The sequence below is a fragment of the Lithobates pipiens genome, unplaced genomic scaffold (genome assembly GCF_037356315.1).
Source record: "Lithobates pipiens isolate NorthernLeopardFrog02 unplaced genomic scaffold, aLitPip1_a1.2 Scaffold_1, whole genome shotgun sequence".
In the NCBI taxonomy this organism is placed as follows: domain Eukaryota; kingdom Metazoa; phylum Chordata; class Amphibia; order Anura; family Ranidae; genus Lithobates; species Lithobates pipiens.
Window position 1 is genome coordinate 54,177,874 of NW_027507685.1, and position 16,425 is coordinate 54,194,298.

At 42.6% G+C, this 16,425-nt stretch overlaps 8 non-coding genes across 8 annotated transcripts; all 8 read right to left on the reverse strand.

Moving 5' to 3' along the window:
- Nucleotides 1-359: 359 nt before the first annotated feature.
- TRNAR-UCG (transfer RNA arginine (anticodon UCG)) lies at nucleotides 360-432 on the reverse strand. Its single transcript has one exon. It is a non-coding gene; the product is annotated as a tRNA-Arg (tRNA).
- A 4,791-nt stretch (nucleotides 433-5,223) lies between these two features.
- On the reverse strand, nucleotides 5,224-5,296 carry TRNAR-UCG (transfer RNA arginine (anticodon UCG)). Its single transcript has one exon. It is a non-coding gene; the product is annotated as a tRNA-Arg (tRNA).
- Nucleotides 5,297-7,549: 2,253 nt separating this feature from the next.
- Nucleotides 7,550-7,622, reverse strand: TRNAR-UCG (transfer RNA arginine (anticodon UCG)). The gene has a single exon. It is a non-coding gene; the product is annotated as a tRNA-Arg (tRNA).
- A 1,090-nt stretch (nucleotides 7,623-8,712) lies between these two features.
- TRNAR-UCG (transfer RNA arginine (anticodon UCG)) lies at nucleotides 8,713-8,785 on the reverse strand. Its single transcript has one exon. It is a non-coding gene; the product is annotated as a tRNA-Arg (tRNA).
- A 1,090-nt stretch (nucleotides 8,786-9,875) lies between these two features.
- On the reverse strand, nucleotides 9,876-9,948 carry TRNAR-UCG (transfer RNA arginine (anticodon UCG)). The gene has a single exon. It is a non-coding gene; the product is annotated as a tRNA-Arg (tRNA).
- A 3,417-nt stretch (nucleotides 9,949-13,365) lies between these two features.
- On the reverse strand, nucleotides 13,366-13,438 carry TRNAR-UCG (transfer RNA arginine (anticodon UCG)). Its single transcript has one exon. It is a non-coding gene; the product is annotated as a tRNA-Arg (tRNA).
- A 1,090-nt stretch (nucleotides 13,439-14,528) lies between these two features.
- Nucleotides 14,529-14,601, reverse strand: TRNAR-UCG (transfer RNA arginine (anticodon UCG)). The gene has a single exon. It is a non-coding gene; the product is annotated as a tRNA-Arg (tRNA).
- Nucleotides 14,602-15,691: 1,090 nt separating this feature from the next.
- On the reverse strand, nucleotides 15,692-15,764 carry TRNAL-UAG (transfer RNA leucine (anticodon UAG)). Its single transcript has one exon. It is a non-coding gene; the product is annotated as a tRNA-Leu (tRNA).
- Nucleotides 15,765-16,425: the final 661 nt, after the last annotated feature.

Genomic DNA, 16,425 nt, shown 5'->3' on the forward strand with positions numbered 1-16,425 from the left:
TAAGCACTTAAAGCACAATCAAACCCTCCTATCATTTACAGCCAATGAAGCTGCTTCTGTTCAAACTGCAAATGCCATAATGCTGCACATGTGATCAGTTATGACACCAGCCATTTGATGATTTGATAGTTTGGTTGAGAACACAAGCAAATGGGACAGTTATCAATCCCGGAATTCCAGGAATGTAACTGTGTTTTGAAACCCTTAAATCAATTGGTTTAGTTCCACTTTATGATTTACTGCTGTTTGGAGGCTCTAGGCTTCAGCAAATTGGAAGCCTCCAGCAAGAAGCAAGTTGTTATGGGTAAAGCAAGAACTTGTGAGTGAAGGTCACAGGAACTGGAAAGCAGCATCGAAAACGACCACGAAGGGACTCGAACCCTCAATCTTCTGATTCGAAGTCAGACGCCTTATCCATTAGGCCACGCAGTCTGCCACAAGGGCATCCTTTTGGTTTGTGGAATCTGGATTAGCAAAACACTTGAAGATCACCTGGGACATCTTCTACTTGCTTTGCTCAAGCAGATTTGGTAGAAAGGATCTGAAATGTATGACTTGGTGCAAGGTCATGCTTTAACCACTTGCCGACCGCCTCACGCCGATGTACGTCATCAGAATGGCACGGGCAGGCATAAGCACATATATGTACGTCCTTTGCCTCCCGCGGGTCGGGGGCCCGATCGGGCCCCCGCCCGGTGCCTGCGGCGGTCGGTTTTCGTTCGGGAGCGATCCCGGACGAGGGGACGGCCATTCATTCATGGCCACCCCCTCGCGATCGCTCCCGACGAATGGAAATCCCCGGTGACATCACTTCCTCTCCTGTAATGTAAACACAGGAGAGGAAGTGATGTTTTCTCTCCTCCGTGTCGGTATTTTTCGTTCCGACACGGAGGAGAGCGGATCAGTGAGTTGCACCAACACATCCCACACACAGTAGAACATGCCAGGCACACTCACACCCCCCCTTTACCCCCCGATCACCCCCCCAATTACCCCTGCCCCCCAGTCACAGTGACACCAATGTCATTTTTTTTTTTTTTTTTTTTTTTTTTTGCATTGGTGTCATTTGTGACTGTAATAACTGTTAGGGCAGTTAGGGTTAGCCCCCTTTAGTTCTAATGTACCCCCCTAACCCCCCCAATAAAGGTTTAACCCCGTGATCACCCCCCGTCGCCAGTGTCACTAAGGCTGGGTTCACATTGCAGCGGTTTATGAGAACGAATGTGATTCGCACCGCACTGCAGTGCAAATCACATCCGATCTCTGTGCGATTCGAGTTCAGCCATTCGCCGCACCCGCCGCACCCGCCACACCCGCCGCACCCGCCGCAAATTCGCACGGGACCCTTTTTTTGGCCCGCAGCAGAATCGGATCGCATGGGTGTTCACACCATGCGATCCGAGTTTGCAGATCGCACTGCGATATGCGAACTGATCTGGGGGTGTCAGTAACATTTCACTGACACTCCCAGCAGTTCGCATAGGGCAGTGTGAACTGCCGCCGGGAGGCATGCGATGCGGGAACCCGCCGCGGATTCGCGGCGTTTCCGCATCGCTCCAGTGTGAACCCAGCCTAATAAGCGATCATTTTTCTGATCGCCGTATTAGTGTCACAGGTGACGCTAGTTAGGCAGGTAGGTATTTAGGTTCGCCGCAGCTTTTTATAGCGCTAGGGACCCCCATATACTACCGCATAAAGCCCCCTGATTGCCCCCTAGTTAACCCTTTCACCAGTGATCACCATATAACTGTTACAGGTGACGCTGGTTGGTTAGTTATTTTTTTATAGTTTCAGGGCACCCGCCATTTATTACCTAATAAAGGTTTAACCCCCTGATCACCCGGCAGGTGTCATTTGTGACTAATAACTGTTAGGGCAGTTAGGGTTAGCCCCCTTTAGTTCTAAGGTACCCCCCTAACCCCCCCAATAAAGGTTTAACCCCGTGATCACCCCCCGTCGCCAGTGTCACTAAGGCTGGGTTCACATTGCAGCGGTTTATGAGAACGGATGTGATTCGCACCGCACTGCAGTGCAAATCACATCCGATCTCTGTGCGATTCGAGTTCAGCTATACAGATAGTATGGCTGAATTCGTGTCGCACCCGCCGCAAACTCGCACGGGACCCTTTTTTTGGTCCGCAGCAGAATCGGATCGCATGGGTGTTCACACCATGCGATCCAAGTTTGCAGATCGCACTGCGATATGCGAACTGATCTGGGGGTGTCATTAACATTTCACTGACACTCCCAGCAGTTCGCATAGGGCAGTGTGAACTGCCGCCGGGAGGCATGCGATGCGGGAACCCGCCGCGCATTCGTGGCGTTCCCGCATCGCTCCAGTGTGAACCCAGCCTAATAAGCGATCGTTTTTCTGATCGCTGTATTAGTGTCACAGGTGACGCTAGTTAGGCAGGTAGGTATTTAGGTTCGCCGCAGCTTTTTATAGCGCCAGGGACCCCCATATACTACCGCATAAAGCCCCCTGATTGCCCCCTAGTTAACCCTTTCACCAGTGATCACCATATAACTGTTACAGGTGACGCTGGTTGGTTAGTTATTTTTTTATAGTTTCAGGGCACCCGCCATTTATTACCTAGTCTCACTAGTGTACCCCTAAATTTAGGGGTGTCTACTTTCTAAAATGGGGTCATTTGGGGGGGGGGGGTTTGTGCCATCTTGGCATTTTATGGCCTTCAAAACTGTAACGCCCTTAGAAAGCCTGAAGGCGGTGCTTGGTTTTTGGGGCCCCGTACGCGGCTAGGCTCCCAAAAAGTCCCACATATGTGGTATCCCCGTACTCAGGAGAAGCAGCAGAATTTATTTTGGGGTGTCATTTCACATATGCCCATGGCATGCGTGAGCAATATATCATTTAGTGACAACTTTGTGAAAAAAAAAAAAAGTTTGTAATTTTCCCGCAACTTGTGGCAAAATATAAAATATTCCATGGACTCAACATGCCTCTCAGCAAATAGCTTGGGGTGTCTACTTTCTAAAATGGGGTCATTTGTGGGGGTTTTGTGCCATCTTGGCATTTTATGGCCTTCAAAACTGTAATAGGTAGTGAGAAGTGAACTCAAAAAATTACGCCCTTAGAAAGCCTGAAGGCGGTGCTTGGTTTTCGGGGCCCCGTACGCGGCTAGGCTCCCAAAAAGTCCCACATATGTGGTATCCCCGTACTCAGGAGAAGCAGCAGAATTTATTTTGGGGTGTCATTTCACATATGCCCATGGCATGCATGAGCAATATATCATTTAGTGACAACTTTGTGAAAAAAAAAAAAAAAAAAAAAAGTTTGTAATTTTCCCGCAACTTGTGGCAAAATATAAAATATTCCATGGACTCAACATGCCTCTCAGCAAATAGCTTGGGGTGTCTACTTTCTAAAATGGGGTCATTTGTGGGGGTTTTGTGCCATCTTGGCATTTTATGGCCTTCAAAACTGTAATAGGTAGTGAGGCGTGAAATCAAAAATTGACGCCCTTAGAAAGCCTGAAGGCGGTGCTTGGTTTTCGGGGCCCTGTACGCGGCTAGGCTCCCAAAAAGTCCCACATATGTGGTATCCCCGTACTCAGGAGAAGCAGCAGAATTTATTTTGGGGTGTCATTTCACATACGCCCATAGCATGTGTGAGCAATATATCATTTAGTGACAACTTTGTGTAAAAAAAAAAAAAAAATTTTTTTTTTGTCATTATTCAATCGCTTGAGGCAAAAAAATAAAATATTCAATGGGCTCAACATGCCTCTTATCAATTTCCTTAGGGGGTCTACTTTCCAAAATGGGGTCATTTGGGGGGGTTTTGTACTGCCCTGTCATTTTAGCACCTCAAGAAATGAGATAGGCAGTCGTAAACTAAAAGCTGCGTAAATTCCAGAAAACGTACCTTAGTTTGTAGATGTGACAACTTTTGCGCAAACCAATAAATATACAATTATTGACTTTTTTTTTACCAAAGACATGTGGCTGAATACATTTTGTCCTAAATGTATGACTAAAATTGAGTTTATTGGATTTTTCTAATAACAAAAAGTAGAAAATATCATTTTTTTTCAAAATTTGCGGTCTTTTTACGTTTATATCGCAAAAAATAAAAATCGCAGAGGCAATCAAATACCATCAAAAGAAAGCTCTATTTGTGGGAAGAAAAGGACGCAAATTTTGTTTGGGTACAACATTGCATGACCGCGCAATTACCAGTTAAAGCAGCGCAGTGCCAAAGTGTAAAAAGACCTCTGGTCATTTACCAGCAAAATGGTCCGGTCTGAAAGTGGTTAAGAAGTGCATTTGCAAAAGGGCCTAGATTCAGAGTGTTCATACAGCTTCTTGACAACGGTAATAGATCAATAGAGTACCACGAGTAGATGATATTTCCAGAGGCAGCCAAATTAGTTCAACTTATCTTGTCAGGATGGCCGAGTGGTCTAAGGCGCCAGACTCAAGAGCTGTCTCTTCACATTGTGTGGGTGTTCTGGTCTCCAAATGGAGGCGTGGGTTCAAATCCCACTTCTGACAATCAGTTTACACATTTAGCTTGGACCAGAATCACCACTCCCGCTGTCTTTTCATGCTACCATGTCACCGACAAAAAAACATGAAAAAAATCCCAAAACTTTGCCCATCCTACATAAAGATAAAATTCTTGAGGAAAATCTGCTAGACCATGCTGTTAAATCTGTCATTTAAAGTGCAACTTTAGTCAGAAAAGTAAGTCCTGCTACATCTCTTACGGTTGTCCCATTTTGCATATATACTCATGTAAAACATTGGAAAAAAATAAGGTTCTATACACTTTGAAATCCAGTAATACGCTGTTTCAACCTGCTCTGCACATACTCAGTAGCTCTCCCATTTTAGGCATATTTAAGCACTTAAAGCACAATCAAACCCTCCTATCATTTACAGCCAATGAAGCTGCTTCTGTTCAAACTGCAAATGCCATAATGCTGCACATGTGATCAGTTATGACACCAGCCATTTGATGATTTGATAGTTTGGTTGAGAACACAAGCAAATGGGACAGTTATCAATCCCGGAATTCCAGGAATGTAACTGTGTTTTGAAACCCTTAAATCAATTGGTTTAGTTCCACTTTATGATTTACTGCTGTTTGGAGGCTCTAGGCTTCAGCAAATTGGAAGCCTCCAGCAAGAAGCAAGTTGTTATGGGTAAAGCAAGAACTTGTGAGTGAAGGTCACAGGAACTGGAAAGCAGCATCGAAAACGACCACGAAGGGACTCGAACCCTCAATCTTCTGATTCGAAGTCAGACGCCTTATCCATTAGGCCACGCAGTCTGCCACAAGGACATCATTTTGGTTTGTGGAATCTGGATTAGCAAAACACTTGAAGATCACCTGGGACATCTTCTACTTGCTTTGCTCAAGCAGATTTGGTAGAAAGGATCTGAAATGTATGACTTGGTGCAAGGTCATGCTTTAAGAAGTGCATTTGCAAAAGGGCCTAGATTCAGAGTGTTCATACAGCTTCTTGACAACGGTAATACATCAATAGAGTACCACGAGTAGATGATATTTCCAGAGGCAGCCAAATTTGTTCAATGTATCTTGTCAGGATGGCCGAGTGGTCTAAGGCGCCAGACTCAAGAGCTGTCTCTTCACATTGTGTGGGTGTTCTGGTCTCCAAATGGAGGCGTGGGTTCAAATCCCACTTCTGACAATCAGTTTACACATTTAGCTTGAACTAGAATCACCACTCCCGCTGTCTTTTCATGCTACCATGTCACCGACAAAAAAACATGAAAAAAATCCCAAAACTTTGCCCATCCTACATAAAGATAAAATTCTTGAGGAAAATCTGCTAGACCATGCTGTTAAATCTGTCATTTAAAGTGCAACTTTAGTCAGAAAAGTAAGTCCTGCTACATCTCTTACGGTTGTCCCATTTTGCATATATACTCATGTAAAACATTGGAAAAAAATAAGGTTCTATACACTTTGAAATCCAGTAATACGTTGTTTCAACCTGCTCTGCACATACTCAGTAGCTCTCCCATTTTAGGCATATTTAAGCACTTAAAGCACAATCAAACCCTCCTATCATTTACAGCCAATGAAGCTGCTTCTGTTCAAACTGCAAATGCCATAATGCTGCACATGTGATCAGTTATGACACCAGCCATTTGATGATTTGATAGTTTGGTTGAGAACACAAGCAAATGGGACAGTTATCAATCCCGGAATTCCAGGAATGTAACTGTGTTTTGAAACCCTTAAATCAATTGGTTTAGTTCCACTTTATGATTTACTGCTGTTTGGAGGCTCTAGGCTTCAGCAAATTGGAAGCCTCCAGCAAGAAGCAAGTTCTTATGGGTAAAGCAAGAACTTGTGAGTGAAGGTCACAGGAACTGGAAAGCAGCATCGAAAACCACCACGAAGGGACTCGAACCCTCAATCTTCTGATTCGAAGTCAGACGCCTTATCCATTAGGCCACGCAGTCTGCCACAAGGACATCTTTTTGGTTTGTGGAATCTGGATTAGCAAAACACTTGAAGATCACCTGGGACATCTTCTACTTGCTTTGCTCAAGCAGATTTGGTAGAAAGGATCTGAAATGTATGACTTGGTGCAAGGTCATGCTTTAAGAAGTGCATTTGCAAAAGGGCCTAGATTCAGAGTGTTCATACAGCTTCTTGACAACGGTAATAGATCAATAGAGTACCACGAGTAGATGATATTTCCAGAGGCAGCCAAATTAGTTCAACGTATCTTGTCAGGATGGCCGAGTGGTCTAAGGCGCCAGACTCAAGAGCTGTCTCTTCACATTGTGTGGGTGTTCTGGTCTCCAAATGGAGGCGTGGGTTCAAATCCCACTTCTGACAATCAGTTTACACATTTAGCTTGGACTAGAATCACCACTCCCGCTGTCTTTTCATGCTACCATGTCACCGACAAAAAAACATGAAAAAAATCCCAAAACTTTGCCCATCCTACATAAAGATAAAATTCTTGAGGAAAATCTGCTAGACCATGCTGTTAAATCTGTCATTTAAAGTGCAACTTTAGTCAGAAAAGTAAGTCCTGCTACATCTCTTACGGTTGTCCCATTTTGCATATATACTCATGTAAAACATTGGAAAAAAATAAGGTTCTATACACTTTGAAATCCAGTAATACGCTGTTTCAACCTGCTCTGCACATACTCAGTAGCTCTCCCATTTTAGGCATATTTAAGCACTTAAAGCACAATCAAACCCTCCTATCATTTACAGCCAATGAAGCTGCTTCTGTTCAAACTGCAAATGCCATAATGCTGCACATGTGATCAGTTATGACACCAGCCATTTGATGATTTGATAGTTTGGTTGAGAACACAAGCAAATGGGACAGTTATCAATCCCGGAATTCCAGGAATGTAACTGTGTTTTGAAACCCTTAAATCAATTGGTTTAGTTCCACTTTATGATTTACTGCTGTTTGGAGGCTCTAGGCTTCAGCAAATTGGAAGCCTCCAGCAAGAAGCAAGTTCTTATGGGTAAAGCAAGAACTTGTGAGTGAAGGTCACAGGAACTGGAAAGCAGCATCGAAAACGACCACGAAGGGACTCGAACCCTCAATCTTCTGATTCGAAGTCAGACGCCTTATCCATTAGGCCACGCAGTCTGCCACAAGGACATCATTTTGGTTTGTGGAATCTGGATTAGCAAAACACTTGAAGATCACCTGGGACATCTTCTACTTGCTTTGCTCAAGCAGATTTGGTAGAAAGGATCTGAAATGTATGACTTGGTGCAAGGTCATGCTTTAAGAAGTGCATTTGCAAAAGGGCCTAGATTCAGAGTGTTCATACAGCTTCTTGACAACGGTAATACATCAATAGAGTACCACGAGTAGATGATATTTCCAGAGGCAGCCAAATTTGTTCAATGTATCTTGTCAGGATGGCCGAGTGGTCTAAGGCGCCAGACTCAAGAGCTGTCTCTTCACATTGTGTGGGTGTTCTGGTCTCCAAATGGAGGCGTGGGTTCAAATCCCACTTCTGACAATCAGTTTACACATTTAGCTTGAACTAGAATCACCACTCCCGCTGTCTTTTCATGCTACCATGTCACCGACAAAAAAACATGAAAAAAATCCCAAAACTTTGCCCATCCTACATAAAGATAAAATTCTTGAGGAAAATCTGCTAGACCATGCTGTTAAATCTGTCATTTAAAGTGCAACTTTAGTCAGAAAAGTAAGTCCTGCTACATCTCTTACGGTTGTCCCATTTTGCATATATACTCATGTAAAACATTGGAAAAAAATAAGGTTCTATACACTTTGAAATCCAGTAATACGCTGTTTCAACCTGCTCTGCACATACTCAGTAGCTCTCCCATTTTAGGCATATTTAAGCACTTAAAGCACAATCAAACCCTCCTATCATTTACAGCCAATGAAGCTGCTTCTGTTCAAACTGCAAATGCCATAATGCTGCACATGTGATCAGTTATGACACCAGCCATTTGATGATTTGATAGTTTGGTTGAGAACACAAGCAAATGGGACAGTTATCAATCCCGGAATTCCAGGAATGTAACTGTGTTTTGAAACCCTTAAATCAATTGGTTTAGTTCCACTTTATGATTTACTGCTGTTTGGAGGCTCTAGGCTTCAGCAAATTGGAAGCCTCCAGCAAGAAGCAAGTTCTTATGGGTAAAGCAAGAACTTGTGAGTGAAGGTCACAGGAACTGGAAAGCAGCATCGAAAACGACCACGAAGGGACTCGAACCCTCAATCTTCTGATTCGAAGTCAGACGCCTTATCCATTAGGCCACGCAGTCTGCCACAAGGACATCATTTTGGTTTGTGGAATCTGGATTAGCAAAACACTTGAAGATCACCTGGGACATCTTCTACTTGCTTTGCTCAAGCAGATTTGGTAGAAAGGATCTGAAATGTATGACTTGGTGCAAGGTCATGCTTTAAGAAGTGCATTTGCAAAAGGGCCTAGATTCAGAGTGTTCATACAGCTTCTTGACAACGGTAATACATCAATAGAGTACCACGAGTAGATGATATTTCCAGAGGCAGCCAAATTTGTTCAATGTATCTTGTCAGGATGGCCGAGTGGTCTAAGGCGCCAGACTCAAGAGCTGTCTCTTCACATTGTGTGGGTGTTCTGGTCTCCAAATGGAGGCGTGGGTTCAAATCCCACTTCTGACAATCAGTTTACACATTTAGCTTGAACTAGAATCACCACTCCCGCTGTCTTTTCATGCTACCATGTCACCGACAAAAAAACATGAAAAAAATCCCAAAACTTTGCCCATCCTACATAAAGATAAAATTCTTGAGGAAAATCTGCTAGACCATGCTGTTAAATCTGTCATTTAAAGTGCAACTTTAGTCAGAAAAGTAAGTCCTGCTACATCTCTTACGGTTGTCCCATTTTGCATATATACTCATGTAAAACATTGGAAAAAAATAAGGTTCTATACACTTTGAAATCCAGTAATACGCTGTTTCAACCTGCTCTGCACATACTCAGTAGCTCTCCCATTTTAGGCATATTTAAGCACTTAAAGCACAATCAAACCCTCCTATCATTTACAGCCAATGAAGCTGCTTCTGTTCAAACTGCAAATGCCATAATGCTGCACATGTGATCAGTTATGACACCAGCCATTTGATGATTTGATAGTTTGGTTGAGAACACAAGCAAATGGGACAGTTATCAATCCCGGAATTCCAGGAATGTAACTGTGTTTTGAAACCCTTAAATCAATTGGTTTAGTTCCACTTTATGATTTACTGCTGTTTGGAGGCTCTAGGCTTCAGCAAATTGGAAGCCTCCAGCAAGAAGCAAGTTGTTATGGGTAAAGCAAGAACTTGTGAGTGAAGGTCACAGGAACTGGAAAGCAGCATCGAAAACGACCGCGAAGGGACTCGAACCCTCAATCTTCTGATTCGAAGTCAGACGCCTTATCCATTAGGCCACGCAGTCTGCCACAAGGACATCTTTTTGGTTTGTGGAATCTGGATTAGCAAAACACTTGAAGATCACCTGGGACATCTTCTACTTGCTTTGCTCAAGCAGATTTGGTAGAAAGGATCTGAAATGTATGACTTGGTGCAAGGTCATGCTTTAAGAAGTGCATTTGCAAAAGGGCCTAGATTCAGAGTGTTCATACAGCTTCTTGACAACGGTAATACATCAATAGAGTACCACGAGTAGATGATATTTCCAGAGGCAGCCAAATTTGTTCAATGTATCTTGTCAGGATGGCCGAGTGGTCTAAGGCGCCAGACTCAAGAGCTGTCTCTTCACATTGTGTGGGTGTTCTGGTCTCCAAATGGAGGCGTGGGTTCAAATCCCACTTCTGACAATCAGTTTACACATTTAGCTTGAACTAGAATCACCACTCCCGCTGTCTTTTCATGCTACCATGTCACCGACAAAAAAACATGAAAAAAATCCCAAAACTTTGCCCATCCTACATAAAGATAAAATTCTTGAGGAAAATCTGCTAGACCATGCTGTTAAATCTGTCATTTAAAGTGCAACTTTAGTCAGAAAAGTAAGTCCTGCTACATCTCTTACGGTTGTCCCATTTTGCATATATACTCATGTAAAACATTGGAAAAAAATAAGGTTCTATACACTTTGAAATCCAGTAATACGCTGTTTCAACCTGCTCTGCACATACTCAGTAGCTCTCCCATTTTAGGCATATTTAAGCACTTAAAGCACAATCAAACCCTCCTATCATTTACAGCCAATGAAGCTGCTTCTGTTCAAACTGCAAATGCCATAATGCTGCACATGTGATCAGTTATGACACCAGCCATTTGATGATTTGATAGTTTGGTTGAGAACACAAGCAAATGGGACAGTTATCAATCCCGTAATTCCAGGAATGTAACTGTGTTTTGAAACCCTTAAATCAATTGGTTTAGTTCCACTTTATGATTTACTGCTGTTTGGAGGCTCTAGGCTTCAGCAAATTGGAAGCCTCCAGCAAGAAGCAAGTTCTTATGGGTAAAGCAAGAACTTGTGAGTGAAGGTCACAGGAACTGGAAAGCAGCATCGAAAACGACCACGAAGGGACTCGAACCCTCAATCTTCTGATTCGAAGTCAGACGCCTTATCCATTAGGCCACACAGTCTGCCACAAGGACATCATTTTGGTTTGTGGAATCTGGATTAGCAAAACACTTGAAGATCACCTGGGACATCTTCTACTTGCTTTGCTCAAGCAGATTTGGTAGAAAGGATCTGAAATGTATGACTTGGTGCAAGGTCATGCTTTAAGAAGTGCATTTGCAAAAGGGCCTAGATTCAGAGTGTTCATACAGCTTCTTGACAACGGTAATACATCAATAGAGTACCACGAGTAGATGATATTTCCAGAGGCAGCCAAATTTGTTCAATGTATCTTGTCAGGATGGCTGAGTGGTCTAAGGCACCAGACTCAAGAGCTGTCTCTTCACTATTGCGTGGGTGTTCTGGTCTCCAAATGGAGGTGTGGGTTCAAGTCCCACTTCTGACAATCAGTTTACACATTTAGCTTGAACTAGAATCACCACTCCCGCTGTCTTTTCATGCTACCATGTCACCGACAAAAAAACATGAAAAAAATCCCAAAACTTTGCCCATCCTACATAAAGATAAAATTCTTGAGGAAAATCTGCTAGACCATGCTGTTAAATCTGTCATTTAAAGTGCAACTTTAGTCAGAAAAGTAAGTCCTGCTACATCTCTTACGGTTGTCCCATTTTGCATATATACTCATGTAAAACATTGGAAAAAAATAAGGTTCTATACACTTTGAAATCCAGTAATACGCTGTTTCAACCTGCTCTGCACATACTCAGTAGCTCTCCCATTTTAGGCATATTTAAGCACTTAAAGCACAATCAAACCCTCCTATCATTTACAGCCAATGAAGCTGCTTCTGTTCAAACTGCAAATGCCATAATGCTGCACATGTGATCAGTTATGACACCAGCCATTTGATGATTTGATAGTTTGGTTGAGAACACAAGCAAATGGGACAGTTATCAATCCCGGAATTCCAGGAATGTAACTGTGTTTTGAAACCCTTAAATCAATTGGTTTAGTTCCACTTTATGATTTACTGCTGTTTGGAGGCTCTAGGCTTCAGCAAATTGGAAGCCTCCAGCAAGAAGCAAGTTCTTATGGGTAAAGCAAGAACTTGTGAGTGAAGGTCACAGGAACTGGAAAGCAGCATCGAAAACGACCACGAAGGGACTCGAACCCTCAATCTTCTGATTCGAAGTCAGACGCCTTATCCATTAGGCCACACAGTCTGCCACAAGGACATCATTTTGGTTTGTGGAATCTGGATTAGCAAAACACTTGAAGATCACCTGGGACATCTTCTACTTGCTTTGCTCAAGCAGATTTGGTAGAAAGGATCTGAAATGTATGACTTGGTGCAAGGTCATGCTTTAAGAAGTGCATTTGCAAAAGGGCCTAGATTCAGAGTGTTCATACAGCTTCTTGACAACGGTAATACATCAATAGAGTACCACGAGTAGATGATATTTCCAGAGGCAGCCAAATTTGCTCAATGTATCTTGTCAGGATGGCCGAGTGGTCTAAGGCGCCAGACTCAAGAGCTGTCTCTTCACATTGTGTGGGTGTTCTGGTCTCCAAATGGAGGCGTGGGTTCAAATCCCACTTCTGACAATCAGTTTACACATTTAGCTTGAACTAGAATCACCACTCCCGCTGTCTTTTCATGCTACCATGTCACCGACAAAAAAACATGAAAAAAATCCTAAAACTTTGCCCATCCTACATAAAGATAAAATTCTTGAGGAAAATCTGCTAGACCATGCTGTTAAATCTGTCATTTAAAGTGCAACTTTAGTCAGAAAAGTAAGTCCTGCTACATCTCTTACGGTTGTCCCATTTTGCATATATACTCATGTAAAACATTGGAAAAAAATAAGGTTCTATACACTTTGAAATCCAGTAATACGTTGTTTCAACCTGCTCTGCACATACTCAGTAGCTCTCCCATTTTAGGCATATTTAAGCACTTAAAGCACAATCAAACCCTCCTATCATTTACAGCCAATGAAGCTGCTTCTGTTCAAACTGCAAATGCCATAATGCTGCACATGTGATCAGTTATGACACCAGCCATTTGATGATTTGATAGTTTGGTTGAGAACACAAGCAAATGGGACAGTTATCAATCCCGGAATTCCAGGAATGTAACTGTGTTTTGAAACCCTTAAATCAATTGGTTTAGTTCCACTTTATGATTTACTGCTGTTTGGAGGCTCTAGGCTTCAGCAAATTGGAAGCCTCCAGCAAGAAGCAAGTTGTTATGGGTAAAGCAAGAACTTGTGAGTGAAGGTCACAGGAACTGGAAAGCAGCATCGAAAACGACCGCGAAGGGACTCGAACCCTCAATCTTCTGATTCGAAGTCAGACGCCTTATCCATTAGGCCACGCAGTCTGCCACAAGGACATCTTTTTGGTTTGTGGAATCTGGATTAGCAAAACACTTGAAGATCACCTGGGACATCTTCTACTTGCTTTGCTCAAGCAGATTTGGTAGAAAGGATCTGAAATGTATGACTTGGTGCAAGGTCATGCTTTAAGAAGTGCATTTGCAAAAGGGCCTAGATTCAGAGTGTTCATACAGCTTCTTGACAACGGTAATACATCAATAGAGTACCACGAGTAGATGATATTTCCAGAGGCAGCCAAATTTGTTCAATGTATCTTGTCAGGATGGCCGAGTGGTCTAAGGCACCAGACTCAAGAGCTGTCTCTTCACATTGCGTGGGTGTTCTGGTCTCCAAATGGAGGCGTGGGTTCAAATCCCACTTCTGACAATCAGTTTACACATTTAGCTTGGACTAGAATCACCACTCCCGCTGTCTTTTCATGCTACCATGTCACCGACAAAAAAACATGAAAAAAATCCAAAAACTTTGCCCATCCTACATAAAGATAAAATTCTTGAGGAAAATCTGCTAGACCATGCTGTTAAATCTGTCATTTAAAGTGCAACTTTAGTCAGAAAAGTAAGTCCTGCTACATCTCTTACGGTTGTCCCATTTTGCATATATACTCATGTAAAACATTGGAAAAAAATAAGGTTCTATACACTTTGAAATCCAGTAATACGCTGTTTCAACCTGCTCTGCACATACTCAGTAGCTCTCCCATTTTAGGCATATTTAAGCACTTAAAGCACAATCAAACCCTCCTATCATTTACAGCCAATGAAGCTGCTTCTGTTCAAACTGCAAATGCCATAATGCTGCACATGTGATCAGTTATGACACCAGCCATTTGATGATTTGATAGTTTGGTTGAGAACACAAGCAAATGGGACAGTTATCAATCCCGGAATTCCAGGAATGTAACTGTGTTTTGAAACCCTTAAATCAATTGGTTTAGTTCCACTTTATGATTTACTGCTGTTTGGAGGCTCTAGGCTTCAGCAAATTGGAAGCCTCCAGCAAGAAGCAAGTTCTTATGGGTAAAGCAAGAACTTGTGAGTGAAGGTCACAGGAACTGGAAAGCAGCATCGAAAACGACCACGAAGGGACTCGAACCCTCAATCTTCTGATTCGAAGTCAGACGCCTTATCCATTAGGCCACGCAGTCTGCCACAAGGACATCATTTTGGTTTGTGGAATCTGGATTAGCAAAACACTTGAAGATCACCTGGGACATCTTCTACTTGCTTTGCTCAAGCAGATTTGGTAGAAAGGATCTGAAATGTATGACTTGGTGCAAGGTCATGCTTTAAGAAGTGCATTTGCAAAAGGGCCTAGATTCAGAGTGTTCATACAGCTTCTTGACAACGGTAATACATCAATAGAGTACCACGAGTAGATGATATTTCCAGAGGCAGCCAAAGTTGTTCAATGTATCTTGTCAGGATGGCCGAGTGGTCTAAGGCGCCAGACTCAAGAGCTGTCTCTTCACATTGTGTGGGTGTTCTGGTCTCCAAATGGAGGCGTGGGTTCAAATCCCACTTCTGACAATCAGTTTACACATTTAGCTTGAACTAGAATCACCACTCCCGCTGTCTTTTCATGCTACCATGTCACCGACAAAAAAACATGAAAAAAATCCCAAAACTTTGCCCATCCTACATAAAGATAAAATTCTTGAGGAAAATCTGCTAGACCATGCTGTTAAATCTGTCATTTAAAGTGCAACTTTAGTCAGAAAAGTAAGTCCTGCTACATCTCTTACGGTTGTCCCATTTTGCATATATACTCATGTAAAACATTGGAAAAAAATAAGGTTCTATACACTTTGAAATCCAGTAATACGCTGTTTCAACCTGCTCTGCACATACTCAGTAGCTCTCCCATTTTAGGCATATTTAAGCACTTAAAGCACAATCAAACCCTCCTATCATTTACAGCCAATGAAGCTGCTTCTGTTCAAACTGCAAATGCCATAATGCTGCACATGTGATCAGTTATGACACCAGCCATTTGATGATTTGATAGTTTGGTTGAGAACACAAGCAAATGGGACAGTTATCAATCCCGGAATTCCAGGAATGTAACTGTGTTTTGAAACCCTTAAATCAATTGGTTTAGTTCCACTTTATGATTTACTGCTGTTTGGAGGCTCTAGGCTTCAGCAAATTGGAAGCCTCCAGCAAGAAGCAAGTTCTTATGGGTAAAGCAAGAACTTGTGAGTGAAGGTCACAGGAACTGGAAAGCAGCATCGAAAACGACCACGAAGGGACTCGAACCCTCAATCTTCTGATTCTAAGTCAGACGCCTTATCCATTAGGCCACGCAGTCTGCCACAAGGACATCATTTTGGTTTGTGGAATCTGGATTAGCAAAACACTTGAAGATCACCTGGGACATCTTCTACTTGCTTTGCTCAAGCAGATTTGGTAGAAAGGATCTGAAATGTATGACTTGGTGCAAGGTCATGCTTTAAGAAGTGCATTTGCAAAAGGGCCTAGATTCAGAGTGTTCATACAGCTTCTTGACAACGGTAATAGATCAATAGAGTACCACGAGTAGATGATATTTCCAGAGGCAGCCAAATTAGTTCAACGTATCTTGTCAGGATGGCCGAGTGGTCTAAGGCGCCAGATTCAAGAGCTGTCTCTTCACATTGTGTGGGTGTTCTGGTCTCCAAATGGAGGCGTGGGTTCAAATCCCACTTCTGACAATCAGTTTACACATTTAGCTTGGACTAGAATCACCACTCCCGCTGTCTTTTCATGCTACCATGTCACCGACAAAAAAACATGAAAAAAATCCCAAAACTTTGCCCATCCTACATAAAGATAAAATTCTTGAGGAAAATCTGCTAGACCATGCTGTTAAATCTGTCATTTAAAGTGCAACTTTAGTCAGAAAAGTAAGTCCTGCTACATCTCTTACGGTTGTCCCATTTTGCATATATACTCATGTAAAACATTGGAAAAAAATAAGGTTCTATACACTT